Source organism: Camelina sativa, chromosome 2, assembly GCF_000633955.1.
Source record: "Camelina sativa cultivar DH55 chromosome 2, Cs, whole genome shotgun sequence".
In the NCBI taxonomy this organism is placed as follows: Eukaryota; Viridiplantae; Streptophyta; class Magnoliopsida; order Brassicales; family Brassicaceae; genus Camelina; species Camelina sativa.
The window spans coordinates 11,377,165-11,386,659 of NC_025686.1; positions in this window are offsets into that span (position 1 = coordinate 11,377,165).

Here is a 9,495-nt window from a genome sequence, read left to right on the forward strand (position 1 = left end):
TGGTCGTAGTGGCTCTGAGTTAGATGATGATGGTGATGAGAATTAGTTGGAAGATAATGAATCAGATGATGATGATGATGATGATGATGATGACAGTCGACATGTTGAGGTGGATGAGGGTAAGTACAAGAAGTTTTGTATTGGTGATCAATACAATACAATTGATTTATTTAATAGAGCTGTTAATAAGTATGTTGTGAAGAAGAGGAAGGACTCAAGTATGAGAAATCTGATGGGAAACGTGTAGTTGCTATATGTTATGATAAGAAATGCCCATGGAAGATTTTGGCATCCATCAACAGCACATGTATTAGAGTAGTGATCAGAAACTTAAATGATGAGCATAATTGCACTTGGCAAGGAAAAGTGTCATTGCTTACTAATGCTCGGATTGCTGATATTTACATAGAAGAATTCAGACTGAATCCTGATCTCTCAGCAAATCAGCTCCAACAGAGGCTTCTTAGATGTAACATCAATGTTCCATGGACAATGTGTGAGAGGACACGACTAAGATGTTTTAAGACATTTGATGAAGAGCAAGAGGAGTCTTTCGCAAGGCTATTTGATTATGTCGCTGAGTTGAAGAGAAGTAACATAGGATCCACAGTTGAATGCAAGGTGAGGGAAACCAGATTTCATAGATTTTATGTGTGCTTTTCTGCATTAAAAAATGGGTGAAAAGGAGCATATAAGAAGATTCTTCATCTAGATGGAACATTTCTCAAGTGGAGAATGACAGGTATTCTCTTAGTTGCATGTGGAAGAGACCCCAACGATCAAATGTTTCTTGTTGCTTTGGCCATTGTAGATTGTGAGAATACTCCAAATTGGTTGTGGTTGACTTGGGGTTAGAGACTGGTAATGGATTAACTCTAGGTAGTGATCAGTAGAAAGGATTGATTGCAACAGTGAAGGTAGTGTTGCCTTTTTCTGAACATAGGATGTGTGCAAGGCATGTTTATGCAAAATGGAAAAAGAAGTATGCTTCTGCAGAATATGAGGACATGTTCTGGGCTGCTGCAGATTCTTACTACCCACAACAATTTGATAGACATAAGCAAGTCCTAAAAGAGTAAAATTAAAATGCTTTTAATGACATGAAAATATCTGTTTTTTGTCCATGGTCAAGGTATGTCTTCTTCCTTGTTTTGTATTTTATAGTTGAAGAGTATAGTTTTTTCTTTCTAATGTGGTGTATCTATTGCATGGCTTATTTTACAGACTGGTCTAAGTGTGCTTCTGTAAAAAACAACCTTGGATAGTCATTCAACGCAGCAATCCGGAATGCAAGAACCAAACCAGTTGTTGAGATGCTTGAAGAGATAAGGAAACGGGTTATGGTGAGCAATGACAAGAAAATGGCTGAATATGAGAAAACAAAGGGAGAGTATACTCTAAAATCAGTAGCTTTGCTAGAGCAGCAGATTGATTTAGCAAAGAATTGCAGACCTTTAAGCTGTGGATTAGAAATTATGAATTTGGCTACTTTAAATACAACACTAATACGACTGTTGAAGGCTTTGTGGTGCACATGCAAGGTGAGATCAAATGCAGTTGTAAGATGTATTTGATCAGTGGGATTCCATGTTGTCACATTATCTCTTATCTTAGACATAAACAGAATACTGACCAAGACCCAAAGAAAATAATATCTCCATGGTTCAAGAATGAGAAGTTGAAGTTAAATTATGCTGATGGACTTTGTGGTGTGAATGGAGTGAATTTGTGGGAGGTTACTACAAATGTTTGAGTCTTTCTGCCTCCTTAAAAGAGGCCCGGTGGAAGAGCACCAGGAAAGAAGCAAAAGAGAGAGAAGGGTGAACCAAGAGAAGTGACCAAAGCTACCAAACTGTCTAAAAGGGGAACCAAAATTGTAAGAACGCAACAATCTCGTTTTTTTTTTGTGTTTGTAGTTTCTTGGCATTTTTTGTTTTTTGACTTTTTGTCCCCATTTTATGAACAGCATTGTAGCCTATGTGGACAAGAAGGCCATAACAAGCTGAAATGCAAGAATGGGCCAATGCCTAAGCCGCCAAAGAAACCACCAGATAGACCAAGAAAGACAGCTGCTGCAAAATACCATTTGCATCAGCGTCTACTTCTGAACTTCCCAGCCTTTCATCTGATGTTCCAACAAGACATCCTAGTAGACTTCAGAAAACTCAGCCTTATGGTGCATCATCATCACAACCACTTGCAAATACAGCCACAACTTATGAACTTTGTCTAGAAAGTCCAGTTGAAGAAGATCTTCCAACCCTTTCATCTGCACTTCCAAAAAGACGCCCTGGAAGACCTCGGAAAAGTCAGCATGATGATGCATCATCTTTACAACCAACTCCTAAGTGACTGCCTTTGTATGACACAGGGCCCATGTATCTACCAAGAGTGAGATTTTCCAACTTTTTGTTTGTTGATTCTTAGTCTGGACTGTTTTGTTTGGCCAAAAAAAAAAAATTGATGTTTTCTTGTGATTGTTGTAGGAAGGTTATGGTGTATTCACCAGCCCTGTGACGGGTGACGACTACATTCAGGTAGGTAGGTCCGTGACTGATGCACGAGACAACACTATACTACCAAGCAGTCTGTATCAAGCCAGGGAACAGAAAAAAAATGGAGGTTTCACGTGGCCGTGGAAAGAAGAAATGAGATTAAGAATCGTGTCTGTTTTGTGTTTGTTTTTAAGCGTCGTCAAACCTTATCTTTCTGTGTTTTAAACATCATCCTCAAACTGTCAAACCTTTATGTTAAACGTATGAGTTCATTTGTGTTAAACCTTTATGTTTAAATCATGGGTTTGTTATCTTGTAAAAACTCTACACCATTCCAAATTGTCATTGTTTTAGACCAAAATACATGTGATTAAACCAAATATCATAAACTAACACGCACATAATTCTGCAACTTTTTGTTAAACACTTAAACTACATCTCAAAGTACTACAAATGAGTCTTCTAAACATATTGAAGACCATCTAATCTACTTAAACAAATAGGTCATCATTGCTAGTATAACCAAAGCCGCAACAAACACATTCTTCAACTTCAACTCCATATTTATTCCATCACTTTTGTTTGCAATCAACGCCTTAAGCCTTCCCAACTCCATATGATTTTCCGATTGGAGATCATAGAGGTGAGCAATCTCCTCTTTTTGGACCTGAAGCGCTTCACGCATTTGATTCAAACTAGGATAGCCAAGAGTATCTTGCTTCACTGACATTAGTTCCTCCATCATAGCTTAATCCCACCATTTAAAAATGTGATAGTCCCCATCCTACACATAAATATTTAAACCACAATCTATACTAATAAAAGTAGAAGCTATAAGCTCCTAAAGCTGTCCACCTAGGATTTAAAATATCCAATAGGGATTCGACATATCACTTATTAACATTTTATACAATTTCCAGAATTTTCTATATTAAGAATCTATCTTATTATATAAACCTTGATGAAAAAATTACTCATTAACAAGATCGTGACAAGTGTCAATTAGATCATTCAGATGTTGACACATGTTAATTCATTATTAAAATTTTAAAAAATAAAAATGTAAAAATTCAAAACCTAAACTAAAAAGGTTTTATATAAAAGTAAATAGATAAAATAAAACCTAATTTTATTTAAAATCTAATTATAAGATAAATTATATATATATATACCATAAAATTCAAAATTATAATATTGTTTACCTATTTTAATTTTTAGTTGCTATATTAAAACAAAAAGATTACTTTTTATATAAGATATAAAAAATGATTGTGAAAATTATACAACTAGTGTAAATGTCCCGCCCGATAACTATAAAAATACTATAAAAAAGTCGAATAACAACTCCAGCGAATAGTGGAAAAAACTCCAGCGAATTAAACTCATCGTGCAAGTTGAAGAAGAATGGCCAATATTCAGGGGACTGCACCATAGTGAGTAACTCAGCACGTATCCGCTCCATGGCCCACAACAACACTTCTAACTCTGAATGCAGGGGGGAGGGGATTCGTCTTAGACACTTGGCCCCCAACAACAAGATTCGCTCCTCACCAACGCAACACCACCAGCCCAATCATGAATGCTCATTGGTTGCTTTTCAAGAACCATCAATTTGACAACAAGGTGAAGAAACCTGGATATTCGAGGACGGAGATGGAGCCAACATGACAACCGTAAAAGATAGCGCCTCTTCCCAGGCTAACTTATCACCCAAAACCTGAGCAATTATATCATTCGTCTCAATCTCTAAACCTTAAAAAAAATTTCTTTATGGTCTTCCAGATTGCCCATAAAAATAAGGGTAATTGAAGAAGTTGATCATGATCACCCTGTTGAGAGACATCCCTCCAGAAAACAAAATCCAAATTTGAGTACACCGACTCATATGGAAAGCCCTCTGATGAGACTAGAGTTAGAGATAAATTCTAAACTTCCCACGAGTGAGGGCATTCAAAAAAAATGTGATTAATAGCCTTAACCGCAGAGTCGCACCTTTTACACCAGATATTTACGTTGGACACCTCGGTGTATCTATTTATTTTTATAGATAGTTTGGAGGTTTAAATTGGAAGTCACTGCCACCATGATGGTTTTAATGGGATTTTCCACTTACTAAAAATATTTACTTTATATTCTTTGTTAAAATTTATTTTATTTTAAGAACTCTAAACCCGCACATCAGGCGGGTCTTAATATAGTACTAATAAAAGTAGAAGTTATAAGCTCCTAAAGCTGTCCACCTAAGATTTAAAACATCCAATAGAGATTCGACATATCACTTATTTCCAGAATTTTCTATATTAAGAAATTATTTTAAACAACCTATCATGATTTGACATGTCATTCATTAACATTTTTTAAATTTTCAGAATTTTTAGAAAGGAAAACTTTAAATTTATGGAAATAAAAGAACTATGCACAATATCCCACTTCGGCTAGAATTTTTTTAGACAATGGTTCAGAACCAGTATAAATAAGACTAATATGCTTCCAACAACGAATGAGCAGGAAAGCTTGATTTATCAAGCGTCCAAGTTTAAAAGATTTTTTCGGTTTGATCCAGTTTTTTATTTGATCAAATTAAAACTTTAAAAAGTTTCAAAAAAATATTATATTATTTAAAATTTTTAAAAATTTAAATATTATAAATATTAAAACTTTTAAAAGTTCTTAACTTTTAAAAAGTTTTTAAATATTATATTTTTTTAATTTTATAAGTTTAAAATATTAGAAATATTAAAACTTTTTAAAAGGTTTAAATTTTATATTTCGAAACCTTTTAAAAGTTTAAAATATTATAAATATTGATGTAAAACATAAATTATTTTATTTATCTACGTTTGTGCTTTTTATTTCTTATGAGCTGTAAAACATATTTTTGTGTATGATTTTATAGATGAGTTGATATTCATTCATTAATTTTAATTTTGGGTATAAGGAAGAAAGATTGACATCGCAAGACCTTGATTTGATGTTTGAGTCAAGTTTTGGGGTTTAAAGAAGAAAGATGGACGACAAACACATATATTTTATTAGCTATACATAGGCATCACCAGGGTTACGGTTATCACGGTTACGGTTTATTAACATCGGTTATGGTTAGAAATTTTGTTTAACCTTAACCATAACCGTTTAATAAACGGTTAAACGGTTGCATTTAAATACGGTACCGGTTCAAGCGGTTACGGTTATATACAGTTACAGTTATTTGATATTATACAGTTACGTTTATTTATAATTAATATGTTCTTATAGTGTACTCATATTTCTATATATCATATGATTCATATTAAATAAATAATTATTAGTATATTTTATTATGTTTTAAAAATATTATAAACCAAATAAGGATTTTGGTTTGAGAAGTTTCTAAACGTGTAGATCTAAAACCAAAAAAGTATATGGATGAAATTATCAATAATTGGGTGCATGTGTTGACTATGCTGGTCTTCATGAATTTCACAAATTTTATGAGAAAATAAATGATTTTGTTCTTGGAGTTTGATGGTTTAATAAGTTGTGTGGTAGTCTAAAAAAAGGTTTTTTAGTTGAAGAATATGAAGAAGTTGACGAGGAAGAAGAAGAAAAAGAGTATAACGAAGAACCAGAAGGTAAAAGTAACGATGACAATTACCACAAAATTTGACAATGAAAATGACAATAAAGAATATGAAGAATAAGAAAACATTGAATAAAAAAATACGAAATATAGGTGGTAGCGAACAATTAATTATGAAAACGAGTTAAATTCATGATTATAAAATTGTTTAGTTTTTCTGGTGATAAAAAAATGGTTTAGGATATGTGAGGTCATCAGTTTGATTTGCCTCGCCTGAACGTCGAGTTAAATTCATGATTTTTTTTATCAGATTTGATTTTATAACACAAATGATTTTTCTATATTTTTTTTTCAACCAAACATTAATAAATTAAAATAAAACTCCAAGATTGGTTGCCCAAACATGAGGAAAAGAATTTACAAAAGATGATTCAGAGGTTAGAAAACGTGAAGATCGAGCAAGACAGTCCGCCCTTACATTGACCTCTCGTGGTATCCTGACTAGGGTGAAGGAAGGATAAGAAGTACGGAACAAAGCAAAGTCCTCCAGCAAATTCGAGAAAGCGGGCCAATCGTCCGGCGTCTGCACCATCGCAACTAACTCTGCACAGTCCGTCTCGAAAGTCTGGCAACCAACTCCCGCCTCCAATAAAGAAGCCATAGCCCATATCAGTGCTTGTAATTCCGCGTGTAAGGGAGTAAGACTTCTTCGTTGACTCCGTGCTCCCAAAAGAAGCGTAGTATCTTCTCCACTGCAGCACCACCAGCCCAGACCCTGAAAAGGATCCGTAGATTTCCAAGAACCCTCAACCAGACAACGGGGAAAAGGACCCCTCTCCTCCATTGAAAGCGGAGGTTCCAGATAACGCGCCGAGAAAGATTTGGCCTCCTCCCACAATAATTTATCATTAGCCGCTTGGTTCAAAATTTCCGTTGGCTCTAACTCGATACCTTGGAAAACTTTTTTGTTCCTATCTTTCCAAATCGACCATATAATCCAGGGAAGACGAAGGGCTATATCTGAAACCCCAGACTGTGAAGAAGCCCGCCAGAATATGAAATCTAAATTCGCATAGATCGAGTCATATGGAAAACCTCCCTGATCTATCACCACTGGAGACATCTCCCAAATACGTCTTGACCGAGGACATCCGAAAAGCGCATGATTTATAGTCTCTACTGCAGAGTCACACCTCTTACACAAAGCGTCACACCGGACACCCCGATACGCAAGTCGTTCTAACACAGGAAGAGTACCCGACCCAATCTGCCAGAAAAAATGTTGAATCCGCGAGGGTACATCCAACTTCCAAGACTGTGCTCTCAAGGCCACACAAGTCGGCCCATACTCAACATCCACAAGTAAATCTCGGGCCAATCTATAACCTGATCTGACCGAATACTTCCCTGATTTAGTAAAATGCCATACTAGCCTATCAGGCTGAGAAGTTTTACTGACCGGCATACTCCGGATAAGAGAGATATCCTCGGGATCAAAGAACTCCTCCAGAGTAGGCAAATGCCAGTCCTTCCTAACTGGATTAATTAAATGATTAACCATCAAACTCGGCAGCCACAATCTCCCTCGACCATTCGCTGGTCTTGGACGAATATCGGGTAACCTCACGCCATACCGAAATCGAACAACCCGAGCCTACCGCCCATCTCGCTCCCTGTTCCACCAACCCCTTAGTAGAATAAATACTTCTCCATGCAAATGAAGGGTTATTTGGTTTCGTTGCCATAAGCGGATGTTTGTTCCTGAAATATCGTCCCTTCATCACCCGGGCCATTAAGGACGTCGGGTGATGAATTAAACGCCAAAACTGTTTGGCCAGCATGGCTTCATTAAATTGTTCCAAAGCTCGAAATCCTAATCCTCCTTCACATTTATCTTTACACAATCTATCCCAAGCAACCCAGTGCATACCTCGAGCCTTGTCATTAGACTTCCACCAAAAGGTAGCTATAGCACTTGTTAATTTAGACGTCAAATACTGTGGTATTTTGTAACATGACATAACATGGGTGGGAAGAGCTAAAGCCACCGATTTAATCATAATTTCCTTACCACCCTTTGATAAACACTTGGCCGACTAACCGTTTACCCGATCATCTAACCGATCCTTAACATAACTAAAAACCTCTGCTTTTGAACCTTGCAGGTTTTCAGGAATACCCAGATAGGAGCCCATGCCGCCTTCCTTAGAAATACCAATGACGGATTTCAACTGGGAGCGTACATCAGCAGGAACCTTCTTGCCAAACATGATAGAGGATTTATCCAGATTAACCTCTTGTCCTGAAGCTCTACCATATCTACCAATTATGTCCATCACCGTCCTACATTCATTCGCCGTTGCCTTACAAAAAAACAGACTATCATCCGCAAACAATAAATGTGAAACCGTGGGGCTATCACGGGCAATGGTGATACCCGTTAGTTTCTTCTCCCGTTCAGCCTTTTTAATATTTGCAATCAAAACCTCTGTGCAAAGTATAAATAAATATGGCGAAAGGGGATCCCCCTGACGTAATCCCCGCAATGGTCTAATGAAGCCACGAGGCTGGCCATTCAGAAGAACTTGATACAACACCGACGAAACACACCACATTATCCATGAGATCCATTGCCTATCAAATCCTAGTTGAACCAACACCGCCTCCAAAAAATCCTATTCAACCCGGTCATAAGCCTTACTCATATCCGTTTTAAATGCCAGAAACTCCGAATTACACCGACGGTTAGTATTTAGCCCATGAAACATTTCCTGAGCCACCAGGATATTATCTGTAATTAAACGACTGGAAACAAAGGCTGATTGTGTTTCTGAAACCAACAGAGGCAATATGCGCTTCAGACGAAAACACAATACTTTAGAAATAATTTTATAACTCACATTACATAGGCTAATCGGCCTAAACTCTGTCATCCGCTGCGGCCGGTCAACTTTAGGAATAAGGCAAATATTAGTCTCATTTAAAAGCGGATCAAAACTGCCAGTTCGAAAAAAATCCTTAACCAAAGCCACTAAATCCCCTTTAAGAGAGGGCCAGAACCTCTGAAAAAACAAAGCCGTCATCACATCAGGTCCTGGAGTTTTCTCTGGATGCATAGCAAACAAAGCCTTTCGGATTTCTCCTTCCGAGATATCGCGAATTAAAGCTCAATTCACGCTATCCGTAATAATTGGGTTAATAGCTTGCAGCATTTCTAAAATACCACTACAAGAAAATAATTTTATTAAGACGAAATATTTAGTCACAATACAAAGTATTTAGTCACAATATAAACATTGTTACGAATTTGTGACGATTTTTGAATGGTTGCAATACAATGGTCACAAATTTTTATTTGTAACAAAAACGTCACAAGAGTTGCAACGAATATATTAGTAACCATTTTGTCATCAATAACTACGACACCAAAAAGTAACAAAA